At 40.1% G+C, this 18,659-nt stretch overlaps 1 protein-coding gene across 17 annotated transcripts in view; it reads left to right on the top strand.

Moving 5' to 3' along the window:
- The window catches only part of PHF21A (PHD finger protein 21A), a 134,343-nt gene that overhangs the window by 83,717 nt on the left and 31,967 nt on the right, over positions 1-18,659 (top strand). The gene's annotated exons all lie outside the window — the stretch shown is intronic.

Genomic DNA, 18,659 nt, shown 5'->3' with positions numbered 1-18,659 from the left:
GTGGAGAATGAGTGTGGTTGCTCTTTCTAATGATGGATTGAGTAAGTTATAATATCAAACAGTGGTGTATGAATACAAGTAATGGGGCAGTAAAAGAGGGGTCTGTGGAGTTGCGGAAGAGGTGTTCTGTCCAGGTAGTTAGCTCAAGGTTTCTAATTTCAGCTGTGTAAAAAGTAGTCTAAACTGTCCAGAATTTCTGAAGACAGGGCACATGCCAAGCATTACCTATTTAACCGTACATCTGTCTTGTTTCTGTTGAGTATATGTGGAGGCAAATGATGATTTATTTTTTAATTACAGTATTAGAAGAGTTCAATACCATCCTAGGTATGAAGTGCAGATGGCTTTTCTGAAAATAGCTGTGCTGTGGTCAGCTAAGGTACTGGAAGACTGCAAATACATATCCCCCCCCCGAAGTAGCAGGGAATGTATCATACATTTAATGTTGATGATATCCAGAGCAGGAGGATCCCAAGAGGTCAGAATTTTTATGCATGGATTTGTACCCTGAACACTTCCTTAGTTTCAGATACTTGGACTTCACTGAGTTTGGTAGTCGGCGAGAGCACCAGACAGCTATAACTCCTTGTTAATAACGACTTTTGTTGCTAAATATCCTTAAAATTTTGGTGTTTGTGCATGGGTTTTTTTGTTGTTGTTAAGAAAGAATTCCTTATAGGGATCAGGAATCAGTTATGCTGTTTTGGTTGCATGAAATTGATAGCTGAACGACCTGGCGGAATAGCAGATGCTGTGCAATTTGCAGGTGCAACTTCCTTGTTGTATCACTGCAGAGAAGTTCATGCTTTAAAATGTCTGGTGTTTGTGACTGGCAATAGGGTCTGAGAGAGGAGTCAACTGGCCTGGTTATTTGTCCCAGTGTCTTGGTATTTACAACAAATTTTAATTAGAGTAACTCTAACTGTGTGACATCAAGCAGCTGCTTCATTGCCACACTTACCATCCCTTGCAACTTACAGATTCTTCCCACTGTTACTTCCAGTTCATTCTGTTCTTCCCATTAAACTGTTAGAATTCTAGTACGCTTTAGCACATTAGAAGTTCCCTTTTTCATTACAGCATTCCTTGTCTTCCGCTTTATATGCGAAACGCAGGTAGCAGTATATGATGTGACTGCACAGTCCCAGCTGTATAGCCGAAGTTTAAGCAGCGTAGTCCAGGTTTAAAGCTAATCATCCCAGCTGTGTCTTTAGTCACATTTCTCCATCCTAATTTGTCACTCCAGTTAATTCCGAATAGCTGAGCAGAGTCCTCAGGTATTTTAATTTTTATTACACGTGTAATTTCAGCCCTCAGCTCTTCACCCCTCAGTACTGTGGCACCCTGGTCATTCCGCAGGAGCTCCTTGCAAATCCCCAGAGCACTCTGCCTGAGGTACTGATGCCATCACCGCAGCGCGTCTCCTTGGCCCCTCTCAGCCCAGGACGAGGGAATGCAGCAAAGCATGCTGCTTTTGTTCAGCCTCAGCCTGCCACACCACGTGCCGGCTGTGCTCCTGTCAGCAGTAGCGAGAGCCCTCACAGTGTCGGGCTGTGATGTTCGCAGGGGAGAGAGCTCTGAATGGAAGGGCTTGGGGTGAAAGAGGAAGGAAGAGGAGTGCTGGGGAGCAGGTGACAGGCAGGTACTAACCTGGGTGTCTCAGTGCCCCACTCTGGGCAAGTTCTTGAAATCCGTGGTCCTGAGGTCCTAGCTCATAGGTTAAATAGGGGGAGAGGCTCAGGCACCAGCGGGAGGCACAGCCCATGGGTGGGAGGGGTGGTTATTCTCAGCTGGCAGTGCTGGGTGCCCCTGGGTGACAAGGAGGCGCTTTCAAGCCAGGCTGACAAGTCCTTGTGTAAACAGTACAGGTTAGTGGTGCTGCAGAGGGGACTGGTTTATGAAGAGGGAGTGCCTGCAGTTTTTAATAAAGTATTTAAACATATCTGCACAGACCCAGGTTTTAAGGCGCTCTGTTCCAATTTTAAATGTTACAGTCTCTCTAATTTTGGATTATTTTGACTAGGCACAGCTGTTAAGCCTTTCCTCTTCTGCCTGTCCTCTCCCCAAAGAACATAAGCCTCTAAAAGTCCACTGTTATCTGTCTTGCCGTGAGCCTTGCCAGCTATTGCATATTTAATGAAGGCTATTAACTACTTTGTGATTAAGTTGAAAGGAAGAAAGGGGGGGTAACTGGAAATAGGACAGTGACTAAAAAGAAAGACAATACCTAGCTTGTATTGGAAGATTTTAAAAACACACATTTTAAAAAATAATGTACCTTAAAATACACATTCATTAAGAAGTTCTTTATCTGAATTTGTTTTGGGAACCACATCTGTATATATCTCATCTGAAAAGTTTACAAAAAGCTTTTAGAGGTGTTTCTTCAGGAGGTGTTCTACTCGCGTTGCCTAAACTGACTTGCCTGTTACGGTTACCTGCCTTCCCAGCACGTTGAGTCGGTGCCTTTGAGAAGTAAGCTCACCCCACCTTTTTAACAAACGACCAGTCAAGTTACTAAAAACATACGTTAAATGTTTTTGTGGTTTTGTTAGTGTTACTGAAATACCTCACTATTACTAATTTCACTTCTCCAGGTAGAATGTGGAGTATTTTCTGCATCTGAGTGTCTTTTGTAAATCTCATAGAAGATCAGGTTGGGGTAAACAACAGAAGAACAAACCATATCGCAAAATAAAACTCGTGAGGTTAAACAAGCCATACAAAACAGCGGGGTGACAAATTTGCCTGTTTATAATGAGTTAAGTAAATTAATAAAATAGTGTTATTTTTGGGACCTGTTTTTTGCTTTTAATGTCTGATGGTAATTTTCCAGTAGTCTACGTTTAATGAAAACGTTTACTCATGTAAATGAGGGTTTCGGTTTGTTTGTGTTGACGTTATTATTTATTTTTGTAGAGAAAAATCCCTCCTTTCTTTATGATCTACTTTCTGAAGTCTTTTGGAATGTGCTGAGGAAATATCACCCTTCCTTTGACACTCATATTCTGTTTGGGTTTTTTCTTTCATTTTAGTTTCTATGAAGTAGTGTAAACTCTAGCTTAATTTGATCTGGCATCCCTGCAGTTGAACATTTGTAAGTATCTTGTATTGTGGCCCATCTGGGTTGCCATAGAAACTGGAGACCTCCATCCTCCTCCTTGTTGTTGGGAATGGAATGCAAACAGGCCATCAAAGTGACGTTTTTCTAGTACAAGTGAGAGCCCTGTGAAGAGCCAAACAGAAAGGTTTCTTATTGGTTTTATGCTCTTGTGGCCTGTTGTAGCAGTTGTTATAGTACACCCTGTTTCCTCTTGAATATCTGGCAGCTGGGTAATAGAAGAAATGCAGGCGTCGTGAAAAAGCCAAGCTTGTGTGGTTAATCTTGTCCGCAGCTTTTTCCTCTCTATCTTTTCTTGATATATTTGTCTTGGATTGGGCTGCTAAGTAGTAAAGAGGTCCAGAGCATGTTGCTGCAAATCATTCGCGCTGCAAGGGGCTGGAAGAACCAATTATGTAGCACGTACATGTGGCTTAATGTTTCTCTGCACTGATCCTCTATCCTCTTACAAGAAGAAAACCGGCCAAATAATTCTGGCAAACATGTTATAAGTTTTTATTTGCAAAATAGTAGAAATGCCAAGTGATCGTTCTTCAAAACTGGATGGATTTAACAGATATAATTGCAAAATCATACACCGTTTCCCTTCCCCCACTTATCCTCCAGCTGTGTACTCAGCAGTTCCGCTGGCATGCTGGTGAATGGTCGTATCTCCTCCCCAGGACAAAGAACCTTTGAAATAACCGCTGAATACTAACCAACGCAGCCAATTGTACGTGATTGTGGATTTCCAAAATAGGTTGAGAAATTATTTTCTAAATAGCGACTTGCTCATCAACCGAGAGACAGGCTCCAGCAGCACAAAGGGGGCACAGGAACAGTTTGGTTTTGTGTGTGGGAGAAGCATCTTAGTACAGTCTGTTCATGCTGAGCGTGCTGTCGCTGGCCGAAAAGCAGCTGTGTCTGTAGCCTCCGCTGCTGGTGCTGTTTCTTGAGCAATGTGGGTCACTGGGCAGGCTTATGATCTTCTTTAAATTAATTAAAGAAATCAGTTTCTGCCCCTGTGCAAAAGATGGATCGTTCAGTTCGGAGAGCTACGCAGTGTGAGAAAGTGTTAAAGGCTTGGAGCAAAAACTCCTCTTTTGTCATCGCTCTGGTAAACTGGAAGAGGAAGACGAGGAATGTGAAGGCAGAATGCTACAATCCTGCATTATCTGTCTAGCTCATAGTAAATACATTCGAAATGCAGAGCAGGAAGAGGCCACTGAATTATTACACTATTTGCATTGTACTAGTATGTGTTAAATATTTCAGAAGATTTTTGCAGAGTGGTTTTTCAGCCTGCAGAGCATACAGGCTAATTGTGCAACATACCAGCAGGGAAACAAAAGAGGAAAAACAATTAAGAATGTGGGTCTGCGGGGTTACAGGTCAGATTTTGCATATGTGCATAAGTAGTATGGACTGACTTTCTTCAATTAGATGGTAATTTCTAATACCATCCCTCTGGGCATTGGCCTGACATGACGGTGAGAAGGGACTTTAAAAAAGGGCTTGTGTGACCAGAAGTGTGTACTTTTTGCCAAGTCAATCTGATAAAATATAATACTTTCTCCTGCAAGCCTTGCCTGCCAGTGAGAAAGGGCTAATTTTTGCTTGTCAGAATTCACTATTTCTCGGGTCAGCTTCACATTGTCTGTGAGTGCCCTTTGCTTGTGTGAACCTGTTTCTTCTTACTCCTTTCTGTTTCCTGATATTTGTTTTGGAGCTTGTTTTTTGTTTTCTTCTGAGCTTCCTCACAATCAATGACAGCTTGACTGTCTGCCTATGCAGGCTGACAAATGTTTTTTGGAGTGTGGTTTTGATAAGAAAATATTTATATGATCCTCCAAACAATTACCATTATAATCCTACTCTGCTCGTAATGAATACTACCTATACGGTGCAAAGTCAAGTATTGCTGTTTGCACATTAACATCTTTACATTGGGGTTTATTTTTTTTTATTTCTACTTCTTTCACACACTGACATTTTTATTACAATTGGTTAGTATTTTCTTAGCCTTTGGTCATGATGTTTGTTTTTTTAAAGTTAAATCACTAGTTAGTTACCTCCCCTTGCATGTATTTACCTATATAAGTGTGTGGGTGTGTAGTATATATCTCTCAAAAGCCTCTCTACTCTGCTTACATCCTACCCCAACTCACTGTAGAGGATAGTTTTATCAAAACAAAAAAATAAATATACCCTATTTTCTTAAATACGTACCCTGTCATATTTGTTAGAAAACAGAAAGAAACCCTGAAGCTTTTTTGCCCAAAGCACCCCTGTGTTTCAGTGTCAGTTTGATTTATTTAAGAGGTAATATGAGGGAAAATGTTCTTTCAGCTGCTTGTTTCCTCTAATGACCCCCCTGCATCAGGGCCTACAGAACCAGCTCCCTAATGTTGAAGCTCCCCTTCTGCTTCTCATTTTGTGGAGGTTATCTGAGAAAGAGGGTTATGCGAGGGCTTATTTTTATGGACTGGAATTTAAAAGGGTATGCATTATGAGCATGAAACTTTAACTAGACTCTGGTTGCAAAATCAGTGCAGCTTTAAGGTACTTCTCTAGGTTAATAAGAGCTTGAGATCCCATTATGAGTAAAGTTACCAGACCTGAGAACACAAAGCAAGATGGCTTGCTGTAATAGCCTGTGTTTCAGTTGCTAGGTTTCTGTAATCTTTCAGCCTTTCTCAGCAGTGCAACATGTGTTTCCTTTGGGGAAAAAAAAAAATCCATCAGTGTGAAACCATGGGGTGGAAAACTACTGTTTTGTGATTTACAGCTCTTAGAGATAGGTGTGATAGGTGTCTTCAGAGGTACCCGAGAGAGACCTGCTGATGCTGTTTTTAGAAGTCCATGCATTCTGAGCTAATGCTTCCAAACATATTCACAGCTGAATTGTCATGTAAGAAATGCTGAGTGAGGGCCAATGAAATAATACTTCTGAGTTTAGCTAAGACTGGCTGATACCTCTGCGTGCAGGTTTAGCTGGTCAGACCAGTTTGTAGCATGAAATGTGTTCATCCAGCAATATATTGCACGTTCTCTGCAACAAATAGCAAGTCAAGCATATGGTCTCAGAAAAGAACTTGCACTTTGTTATTTGATGAAAATTTGCAGTAGTTAATTCCTCTAAAAAAAGTTAATTTGCCTTTTAAATCTGTTTGGGTTTGCAGAGGCAAAGAAGAAATATTGGTGTCCCCTAAAAATACTCTTATTATATATGTTTAGTTTTGCCTAAAGAGGAATTACAAGAGAGCTTATTTTCTATTTCTTACGTCTTTTTGACAGAGAGCTCCTTGGAGAATTATAGAAATCAATCAAAGCCTTCTTCAGAGGTCATTTTACATCTGTAGCATTTACAGTTTGTCTTCTAAAAGTTTAAACGAAATACTATTAACAAAAATAACCCCCCTACCTCCCCCGCAAAAAAAACCACAGAGAGTTTTAGCCAGATGCACCGGGAGTCTTTATCCATCATTTAAAATGGGGTTCTCACATTTGTATTTGTGATATCAACAGTCCTCAAGGATCCTCAGTCTTCAAGGATTATAACAGTATAAAAAGCATCAGCATTTCTGTTCCCGGAGTCCTTCACCAGACTGCATATGTCTGTATGTGTTAGGTTAAAAGATCTGTTCACCCCCCTCATGCCTCCCCAGAACCCTCAAGAGATCTTCTGTGTTGACATAATAAAAAAGGAGAGTACTTGCATTATTTTTGACAGGTCTTCTGTAAAAAGAGAGTGATGAGACAGTGTAGAGCAAAGTATTTCCTTCTGAAATATTTCCTAAGAGGTGGTGGGAAAAGAAGAAACATTACCAAAAAGTTCTGAAGAGGCAGATTTCTCAGGTGACAAGTTAAAAAAAGGTCCCATCAACTGTAATGCGGCCTTCTTCAGAGGTGAGCTTGGCCTGCTTGCTGGGGAAACAGCATTCCAAATGGTGTTAGCAGCGATAGGACTGCTCAGGAAAGTGGAAGCACCTCTGCAGTGTTTTATTCTGAAAGCAGTTTCAACACCTACGGCCAGGGATTTTGGAGCTTTCGGTCACAATTCTAGTACATACTCCAAAAAAGATGAAAGAGCAAGTTACAGAGGCATTAGGACAATTCCTGTATACATAAATTCAAAATTCTTTTTTACAGAAGTAAGAGCTAAGTGTGGCACAAAAATGTGGTTCTGCCTTCCTTCACAGTGCTATTCTGACTGCCCTGACAAATTTTAACCCCAGCTCAAACAAGATTTCATTGCCTTACAGCATTGAAGCACTGTAGATAGATTTTTTTTACAAGAGATATGAACGCTTTAGATAACTTTATTCAATGTCCTAATCACGTATGTTTCAAATTTATTACGTTTTGAGAGTGAATATCATCTTTAGTAGAGAAATCATATCTGACAAAATTCATGTTGTATCTTAGTTGATATCAAATGCATCCCAATAACAGCATTCATTGTTCATGGAAAAGGATAATGAAGGTAACAGCAAAAAGAATATCACCATCACTCACTTATGCAGGCCAGTTCCCTGTACAACTTTATGTTGTGAAGTCATTTGTGATAGTTAAAAGTACCAACGGATAGTATAAAATGTCATTGTGAAAGTGCAGATTTTGGTGTTTCTTTTTTTTAAACAATTTGGATTCTGTTCCAGATTGTTTACAATCCCTCCTTCCAAATTTGTTTCCCTTTTATCTGTGTAAGCATGTGCCGACACTGTTGCTCAGTATACACAAATGCTAATCTACCTTCATGCACATGGAGAATAGCTTTCCTGGCACTGACTTTAAAACTCCCATAGAATACATTATTAATTGAAGAAGTCTCTCTTTTTAGAGAAGCCTATCATTTACGTGGTCACCGTTGAGAAGGTTATAGATAAATATAATGCAGTTTGTTAACAATGTGGCCTTCGGAACATACAACAAACAACCCCAGATACTGAAAGTGCATTAAAAAAAAAATTTACATTTCAAAAGTAATTTTCCTTCTCTGTTCTCTGGTTGCATACACTAACATGATCTAATTATAATGTAACGACAACTTCTTTTCTATTGCCCTGCGTGCTTCAATGCTCTAAATGCTCTTGGCAGGTCTCTGCAGTGAGGTGAAAGCACGGTAACTATTCAGTTCCCTGTAGTGGATAATTCCCTAGTTCTGCATTTAGCTCTCAAATGCTAGGTCATGTATCTGAAGTCCAAGGCGTAAAGTTGTGAGGGAAGTGGGTAGGGTGAGGCTGCTGTCCATCTGAGTGTAATTTAGGTGAACATGACTGCTGCTCAGTAACAGAGCTTTAGCCCAGCTTCTGCTAAGTCTGTAGTGCTGATGTGTTCCTTTAGTTACACACGCTGGTCTTGCAGACTCTGAGCCTTATCAAACACAGCCAGTTGGTGCTGCTGGTATGAAAGCACAGGGGAGCTCTCATGTGGAAGGTTAATGGAGTGTAATTAGAAAGAAAAATGAACTGCTCAACCACTCTATCTCACTCTACCTGCACTGAGAGTGACAAGTGCTCTGATCTTTTATAAACCCTAGAGCAGAGGTTTAACAGTCTAAAATTATGACAGTATAACCGTCAAACAAGCAAGCACACTGTGAAGAAGTAGTATGAACTTATGGGTAGGAATGTTTACATTCCCCTATGTGGTCTCTGTTAGTAGTTTTATTCATGCTGGATATTGTCTGTATTGATATAACAGGTCTCAAATGCATTTTCCTGTGAGGTGTCCATCAAAGCCAGAAAGATCTGTGTTCTATGCGTGGCTGCTTCGTGTCTGTGCATCACGTTACTGTTGCCTTGCTGGATGAAGTGATGACACCTTCCTAAGGCATTTTGATAGCAAGGGATAAACTTTCACAGAAAGAGTTCTGGTGGGAGCAAAAACAGCTACTAAGGTTTACATTCTTAGAACTAAAAGAAATTTGAGATTAGATACTAACCCCTGGTCATGTTAATTAAGTTAGGTACTATGTACATCTGTTGAAAACTACCATGTTCATAAAATCTTTTTTTTCTTTCATCTAGCACGCAGATTTCTTTTTCTTTTAAAAGAATGCTGATAAACATTAGTTGTGAAACTAAACTGCATATAGGAAGTGGAGGGAAGACGCTACACATCAAATCAAAAAAGGACAAGGGGATGAACCAGTTTAACTTCCTTCATGTTAGAGGCCTTTATATTCTACCCTGGTACTCCTGTGTGATGTCATCTGCTTTCAGGGAGACTAGGACAGTTTGGTCATCAGGAGACTAAATTTTTGTCTTCCACATGTTTGTGTTCCAGAAAACAGGTGGTGGATTGGTCTGCCAGTTATTCCAAAGGCCTTTGCAATGACAGCAGGTTGATCAGGGGAAATTTGCCCAGCTAAACCTAGCAGGCAGTCCACATCCTGCATTGTAGAGGGAGGTCAAAAACCAACATCCTATCAAGTCTGACCCAGGGAAATCTGCTCCCATTCCAAGTCTAAAATGAATGAGACTGTAAAGAAGGCATACAATAAAAGGTATCTAAGGAAGAAGATAAGCTTGCTTTGTTGTAGCTTCTTCTCTCTAGCTGTGGACAATATCTTGTGTTTCAGAGGAAGGTGAAAAAACAAGCTTGAGTATATCTGGTTTTTAGTGCCCCTGGACATGTTCATATTCTGAAGAGTAGGACTGTCTTTATGCGGAGTTTCAGTGCTGGAGAAGTGTGCTGGCAACAGTGCTGCCATTTGCACTGTCCCTGCTACAGGATGGGCATGAGCAGAGGCTTTCCAGGTTCCACGGCCCGCTCCCCCTCACGAGTGCTGCACAGTCTCCTCCAAAACTTATATTAAATGTTTCCTTTAGGAAGCTGTATGACCTTGTCCTAAAGACTTCAAATCATGGCAAGCCATTACCGCTCATATTAGGCTGTTCCAGCATTTAACTATCTCGGCATCTTATTTCGAGGTTGAATTTGTCTACCTTCAACTTGCAGCCACAGAATCATCATTTTACATTTCTCAGAGAAACTAAACACCCCCCCCCCCCATCATCAGATGTTTTCTCCATGTGTAAATATCTATACTCAGTAAGAAGTCACCTCTCAAGCTTTTCTGTAGTAAACCGGTTATGCTGAGCCCTAGTAAGCCTCACATTACCCGGTGTTGTTTGTCAGGTCCTTGATTATGTTTGTGGGTTTCCTTTGAACTATCTCCAGTAGCTCTGCCTCCCTCGTGAAAAAGGTAGCTTTCCATTCTTCTGGCAAAATGCATGTTCTTGTGTGTTTTTAAGAGAGGTGGAAGGTCACTAAATATTAAGTTGTTGGGGTAGTTTTAGCCTTCCTTAGCAAGGCACTTTTTGCGCTGAGATAAACAAACACAGGGACAAAGTCTCACCTCCCCATGCCATTTAAATCAGGAGGCTAAGGAAGAACCATTGCTTTGTTTTTCAGAGAGTCACTGTTGACTGATCCACAAACCTTGATACAATTGAAGAACAGAAATTTGGGTCTTCTGCAGTGAATTAATTTGATGTTTTCTCTGTGAAGCGGGCATTCTTTGTTTTGATGGTGCTTGGTTACCTAAAGAGAATAGTACAGCAGGTATATTTAGCTGGTCGGAATATCTGTATTTGATATACTGTTTAAGTGGCTAGGAAGAAGAGAAAATCTCTCATTCAAATGAGGTGAGACTGTGACTTTTTGCTTCGATAACTCACTCTGCCTATGAACTAGAGATCAACAGTGAATTGTGATGCAATGTCGTGAGCGATGGGTTTTAATTGAATTGGTGCTAAACAGTATTTGGCTGATGACATAAGGAAAAAGCCTGTCTGCTGCTGTTAGTTTGTGAAGCAACTGTAGAAATGAAATATTAGATGCTGATAACGACATCAGAGTAATCAACAGGTGGTTGTACAATGTAGTTTGAGCATCCAGATCTTTCTGTTAACAAAAGAACAAGTTTGCATTCTGTGCTGAAATAAAGCTAGTCATTTTGCTTGATACTTCCGATCATGTGTGAAGCACATGAGCATGAATTGTGTGTGTTTCCTTTTATGAGGAGAGGAGCTGTGATTCAGTCATGAGAATAGCTGTAGGATGCACAGGAATCCTGCTGAATCTGATTAATTTTTATTCAAGGGACTGTGTTACTGTGCAGTAGTACACTGTAAAATTACTTGATTACTACCCTTTCCACTTGGGTTATTCAAAAATATGAGGAGTTACCAGATAAAGTAGTAGACCTGTTTAGGTTGATAGTTTGTAAAACATGAAACAAGTTTACAAATTTAAATCGCTCTACGGGGCTTGCTTAATTTAGAGAAATTCAGTTTAAAGGATGTTACATTCTGAGGTGAATCAGAGGGAAGGGAAGCAGCAGGACTTCCGTGGCAGAGACGTTTAGCTTAGACAACTGGCTGCCATGGATAGATGCAAACGCCTTTCCCATGGGGGTGGTTGTTCCTGCGTGCTCTCCTGCATAGGAATAATAATCCACAGTATTTTTTGTGCTGAGATTTTATATCCCAAGCTTCAGTCCATGACAGATTTTATAAGACCAGATTATACACTTCTGGAAAACTAGGTTTAGTCAGACATCTTGCAAACTTTACGCTGAAGTACAAAAGAACCCTTGTTTCATTTCTACACAGTCTAGGTGGCTTATTTTTTTGGTTTGGTTTGGTTTTGATTCTGTGGGGTTTTTTTTCCTAAGGAGATTCCACCACCACCCCACCACCACCCCCAACAAATTGGGGTAGAACAATACCGAGATGGGCAAGATAAAATTAAAACGAGCACCTTTTGCATGGTAGTCAGCAGTTAAATTTTTTTCACTTCTTCTTTATGTTGAGGTGATCCCCACATTCTTTTACTAGTTCATATTTGTGCTCAGAAGTATATCTGGGAAACAGAAAAACGTAAACCAAACCAAGCTTTGTCAAACCTTGTGGGAAAAAAAATAAATTAATTTCACTCCTTTCATTCCATTCCTCCTTAATTACATTCAAAGTACTGCACTTAACTGTTTTTCCTGCTCTGTTTTGCCTGTTGTCATACAATTAATTCTTCATTCATTAATTGCTTATTGTTTAATTATTGTAGCTTTCTTGTAAGTTTCTTTCCATTAACATAACTACTGGGGTGAGAAGGTAGGTATTACATTTATTTAATATACAAGCTGCAGGAAAACATTGTATGTGTGTGTTCCTACTAGTTCAGTCCCTGTTCCCTACTTTGTGCAAGAGTAGAAATTCTAAAATGAGAAGACAGTGATGCATAAGGCATTTCACAGTACAACATTCCCGTCCAAAAATTAATTGGTCTTGTGGTGCTGCAAATGGTTGAAGACATGGTACTGAAAATAAAGCAATCAAGAAGTCACAGAAAGCAAAATGGCACAGCAGCTATTTTTGGTCATTTTTATTTAGAATTCTAGCTATATTTTTAAATAAAATAAAAACTGATAAGCGTTACCCCCTGTTAAGGGTAAGGGAATGAACATTATTTCCAGAACTTACATAATTCATTTCTGAATGATTTCAGCAACTTCAAGTAGCGTTTCTCTGTCATAAAGGAAAAGCCCCACATTCTTTTTCGAAGTACGTATGTTCATGCGTGAACTGTGCATTGGATTCAGAATCACCTGTTGTAATTATTTTAAATAGTTTAAAATATAATGAAGTGTAATAAGTTTACAAGCATTTTTAATGAGAAGAATGCTTTTCATATCGTGCCAATGCTAAGTAAAAATATTTATCTGACAAAACGTCAAAGTCAATTTTTATTGAATGAAGATTTCTTTAAACTCCATTTTACACAAGCTACTCTATGCCATATCCACTAATTGTATTAAAGATATTAAGACTGCAAAGCAACCTCATGAATTTAGGGCATGTACCAAAATTAACTGTACTGACTCGGTCCATCACTAGTGCTCATCAGTATCATAAATGTATTCCTCAGTTAATCCCACAGGACCATCACGGCAGAGGGAGGAGGATCATTCAGTTCCCCTAACGTGTTCCACAACCCTTTTTAGACATGCAGAAGTCGTCTTTTTATCTTTGTGCAGCTTTTAGCTGTGTTTTCTGTGGGCTGAATGCAGCACATGCTCTGTGGGACAGTTACTGGACTGTTGGCAGTGCAGCTATTGTCTGGGTGTGGTTAAGATATCTGTGTATTTAACAAAAGCTTAAAAAAAAATAGGTTTTTAAACTATAAAAAGAATCAGTGCACATTTCAGTAATCATGCCCAGTAAGACGTTCAAACAGGCGATGGAGGTTGTCTCCCAGCCTCACTGCTATGTTCCCATTCAGCACACAAGGACCCCTGTACCAAGAGAGTCTTTTCGGACTGAAAGGTATTGGTGCCAGTTTGATCACCTTTAAGAAGTGGGAAATTGTACCATGTTCTTTTCTTGGAATCAAATTCTTTCTGATTTAGTTGGTTTAGATTTTTTTTGTTGATAAAAAGATCTGTGTATGGGCGAAGCACAGCCAGAAGTGGAAAATTCCATAAAAATACAGGATAATGACAGAAATAGCTGAAAATATTTTTATAGACCTTTGATCAGTCTTTCAATGGAATTAATTTCAGGTTGTTTTGTACAACAGTTGTGGTTTTTTTTTTTCTCACAGGTGTAGGTTCTGCGTTATCAATTTCCACTATTTGAAATATTAGATACTATCTTAAAGCAGTAGATGGGTGCACAATTATTCTCTTTGCTATTAATATTTCCACTCCCAAATTCCACTCCCTTTGCAGGTTAAAGACTAACCATGCCAGCGCTACAAAATCTTTTAGCTTCTTTCTGCCACGGAAGTTTTGGTCTCTGTTTTGTCAAAAAGCAGAGGTATTTCACTTCTCTTGGGGTAGCAGCAGGGGATGGGGCTGGAAAGGAAGATTGCAGAGCAGTGATATTCTCTCCATCCTCCCCACTCCCAAGTTGAAGCGTGTTTGAAATCAGTACTTTCTCTTACCATTTCAGTCTCGGCAGTTGGCAACTTTTATATTCGAGAGAACATTTCTTGGTCATTGGAGGGATCAGGTAACAGAGGATCCCTAGTGGCTGACCGCCTGGAATTGGTGGAGCAGGAAGGCGGGTCGCTACCAGGTGGTTGAGCAGTTCAAACTGCATCAGTTTGGTTTTGTGATATAAAAACTGCAAGGCTGCTTAGTACTTCTACTTTCCTCTCCCATTTTTAGAAGACTTTTACATTTTTTAATTTTTAGAGATTTTTTTTTAAGTTTAAAAACAGGCCTGCCTTAAGATCAGTATGCTTTTCTGGACATGTTTCCTGGATGACAAAGAAAATGTATCACCGAATATAACAAGGGACCTAGTATTTTAAAAATTGCTGTACTCAGAGAACTACTTTGTTATTGATTGCTTAAAATTGAAATAATGCTTAGCTAATAACGTTATATTTAAACCTTACTAAGCTTTTAAGTTTGCTCCAAGGGCTTTCCTTATCTTATAGCAACATATTCATGATAGTTTTTATATGAGCACATAGAAGACACCTTTTGGCACAGATCTATGGCCAACAAGACACAGAGGCAGATTATCTGATTAATCAAACAAAAATAATCTTCTGATGCTGTGTTAGGATCTGGCCTGTGGCATGAATGAGAACCGGGTATCACTAAATGTCACAATATTGATTACAATTATTACCTTTAAGAAAGGGTCATGTAAGATGTCTGGGGCTCTGTGAACTCAGTGGTGTGAACGGTTCTTGATGAGATTAGCAATGAAGATGTCAGAACAGCAAGAGCTATGAGATTATGTGGTATGCTTACGGGCACCGTTCAAGGAATGGGTTTTGTAGTGGTCTGAGAGTAACCGTTGCAGAGGGCTAGCAGTTACTTTTTGGGTGGAATACAGTTTAGAAGAAAGGATGTGATTATTAATCTCTTTCACGTTCTGGATGTAAAGAGGAGAATTGGCATTCGGCTTTGAGGAAGATTCAGTAAACTTGAAAGACAAATGCTTTTCATACATTCATAGTGTTGCAGGAAAAGAAATTATTTTAGAATGTGGGGAGGGTTAGAACTTTCTGACATGCAGAAAACAATAATATTGTTTTTATGATGATGTATTTATGATTGAGTTAATCTCAATTTAAAGTTTTGACTTCATCAATAAGAATTTCATTAAATTAAATATTCCTAAATAGGAGTGGGAATTAAAAATGGCAATGACTACATTTAAGGAATTAGGAGTATTTCTTAAGAGTTCTGCGGTACTGGTAGATAACTTCAGTCTCCCTGGCACTCAATCTCTATCACACGTAGCTAGGACTTTATACCAGCCTTGGCAAATATCAGTCATACAGATTGTACTTTCTGCAGCACAAATGGCCTTCAGAATTGATTCAGAACAGTCAAATAACTCAAGAACAATTTAAAAATACAGTTTTAATGAAGTATCAAGTCTGATAGTAGACAAGGGTTTCTTTCATACTGCCCTTTTGTTTAATCCCCTACAAAATGAGGCTCTGCTAACATTGCTGAGACAGACACGTGCCAGGTCTCTTGTGTGGCTGCAGAGCAGCAGTTCCAACAGGATGCTGTGGAGGAGCCGTACGGTGTTGGACCAGCAGCGTGGGCTGAGGCTGTGCAGAGGAGGACACAGCGGAGGGTAGTGCTGAAAATGGGCATAGATCTGCTCTTACTTCCCGTGTAGGTGCAACCCTGAGAGTCTTGTCTGGTTTTGCTAATTAAGCTAAGTAATTTTGGAGTCCCTCTTGATAAGTACTAGCAAACAGATAATCCTGACAGTCTTGCAGATAGTAAAATGATTTCTGTAGTTTCAGTGTGGTATTTTTACTGACAGTTGGTAGAAGCAGCTTAATAAACTGAGTAAGCAATTGGCATGCACTGCAAACTTCAGTTTTACTCTCTGAATCTTAAAAGCATTAGATGTTTCTTCCAATTTAATATCAGCATAATGGGTATGGATGGCAGGTTATGCTGCTGCCAGGCAGTTCTCAGCAACCTCTAACAGGCTAGCGTAGACTTCCAGAGCAACAGCGTTTTTCCGCTCACGTTATCCATCTTGTGTCAAATATGCTGAGCCTCAGTTTTTTGCGCAAGGCACTAATAAAAGTTGTGCTTCGGCCCTGTTTTTCCCCAGCTCTGCACGGCGTGGTTCGGGCACGGGGGTGGAACAGGCGGCGTGTGAATGCGATGTGACTCACCTCACTCCCGCTCCCCTGCTCCCGTCCTCGCTGGCTCTCGCCCTGCCGTAGCAGTATAGAGAGGAGTCCTCCAGCCTGCCTCTCCCTCTCCTCTCTCTCTCTTCTTTTTTATTTTTTTAATCCTTTCACTAGTGTTCCCTCCCATTGTAAAGAACAACATGGAAATTAATTTTGGGGCCATTGCTGCTCTTTTTCTCCAGTTAGGGAATCAGTAGAAGAGCACTGTTATCACTGAATTTCATCCAGGCATCTGTGGAAGACAAAAACTCCCTTCCTGATCATGCCGGGTACAGTAATTCTTCAGCCTCCTGTGCAGTTTATGTGCAGTCCAAATTGTGGCAGGTATTCCATAGGCATGTTGCATTATTTCCTCTCCTGCTTCGCTTCTTTCTCCCCTCACCCCCCACTTGGGTTACTCTCTGGAAATGTTTTTTCAGCCCTTGTATCTGCTTGCTGACATGGCACTTTGGTTTGCACGTTAACGTGGTTGTTCTTTTCAGAAAGCAGTTTTAAATGATTGTTCAGTTATTACATGTACAAATGAGCTTGTAGACACCGGCCATTTAAAACTATGTAAAATATCTGAATTAGAAAAATGCCCTCTATACCTCCAATTATTTATTCCTTCTTCTAGAAGGTAACAAACAGTTTGCAGCTTTTGGGCTTTGACGGCTTTTAGCACTTTTCTGGATGCAGTGTAAAATAGTTTCTTCGCGCTGCCATCCGTTACCAACTCCCTGACTTTTCAGTGAGGTTGGGGCTGTGTTTCTCTCATCGGAGCTGAGCGTGCATCCCCAGCCAGGGCTGGGGAGTCTGTAGAAGCCAGGCAGTCCTCTGTCCGCCTCTGAGTCACTGAATACAGTCAGTCGTGTGAGCTCACACATTTCAACCTTATGAAGCGGGGGTGGGTTTTTTGCTGATTGTGTGTTTTATTTGGCTTTTTAAAGTTCCAGTTCTCAAATCAACCAACTTGGGACCCTGTGCCTTTTATTATCTTCTTCTGAGCTAGAGGTACATGTTCAGTGTGTGAGGCACAGCACAGTTTTAACTCATCGTAAGCAAGATACTCAGAATCAAAAAGTCTACAGTATGTCCACAAGAACTATGTGGAGAACAGATATTTGTTAGGTCAGAATTTCATAATCCTGTGTGAAAGAAATTTAAGGGGAAAAAAATTATTTCAGTTAGTTATAAATAGTGGGACTTTTTGGGTTGATTTTTTTCTTCTATCTCTCTGTTTTGTACTGTGTCTTAATAGTAATGCTTCAAAAGGAAAATCTAAACATTTTATATTGTCAGAATGGTTTGGGTTGTTTTCTGTTCTGTTTTAAGTGGAATTGTTTGGGGCAGCCCACTCTGTTAGTGCCTGGCTCTGGTAGAGGTTTTCTGACCTTTTCTGTTTCCACAAGAGCTTTCTCAGTTGAGCCCTTACCACTTCTGTTGACTTCATTGTCCTCTTCTGAAGCCAACCTTGTCATATAACTGTTTTGCAGTATGCGTATGCTCTTGATCAAGGGGGCTTAAGTATATATCTAAATCCTTTTAAGGCTATCCTAATTTGGGTGTGGTTGGAGCATAAGAAAAAAATGTCTGTTTGCTATAATGCCTGCAAAAGGGGGAAAAAAAAAAAGTCTCATGGTGTTTTCACCCTTGCCTACACTGAAGTGTAATATGACCATAAATTTCAAGTCCTTATTACCCATGTGGTGACAGAGTATCTTGTTCTGCAGGTCTGCTCTTAAACCTCTTGAGTTGCCTTCTAAAGATACGCAATGGCTACCAGGAGAAGAAACTTCTTTTTTAAATAATTTCAAACTTTCATGGAGGCTATAATGTAATAGGAAGCTTTTAAGCTGGGAGGAAATAAACCTGTGTGGTTTCCTTCCCACATAGGTATCCCTATCTGATATGCTTTCAGATGACAATAATATTGAACAGATTGACCACACATCCATGCCCTTCCTGTTCCCCACTTCACACTCAAACTGGTTCTGTCTCCACTCAGTTTTGATGCTTGGTACAAAATGGCATCCCCATTGCCTTGAGGTCAACCCTGAGGCTTCAACCTGAAGTCCTTTTTTGTCACCGTGTAGGAAGGGTGCTCGTTTGAAGGAGTCAAAAACTTTGGAATCTGAATGCTAACAAGTCTCAAGTGAATACAGGTTAATGAGGTCTTGCAGTGGTTTGTGAATAGGCTGAATTTCGATGGCAGGGTTTCTGCAAGGAGAGCAAGGTCACCCTACTGGGCAGCAGTACTCCTCTGTGGCCTGTTTTGATGCTCTGCTCACTAGATAACACCAATGTTTCAAGTTTAAAAAAAAAAAAAAAAAATGCCAGTAAGCTGCTGAGCAGTTATTTACATCAAATAAATGTAACTTTAGGT

Source organism: Phalacrocorax carbo, chromosome 10 (genome assembly GCF_963921805.1).
Source record: "Phalacrocorax carbo chromosome 10, bPhaCar2.1, whole genome shotgun sequence".
Lineage (NCBI taxonomy): Eukaryota > Metazoa > Chordata > Aves > Suliformes > Phalacrocoracidae > Phalacrocorax > Phalacrocorax carbo.
Note: the sequence above shows the minus strand (reverse complement) of the source record. Positions and strands in the feature narration are given on the sequence as shown.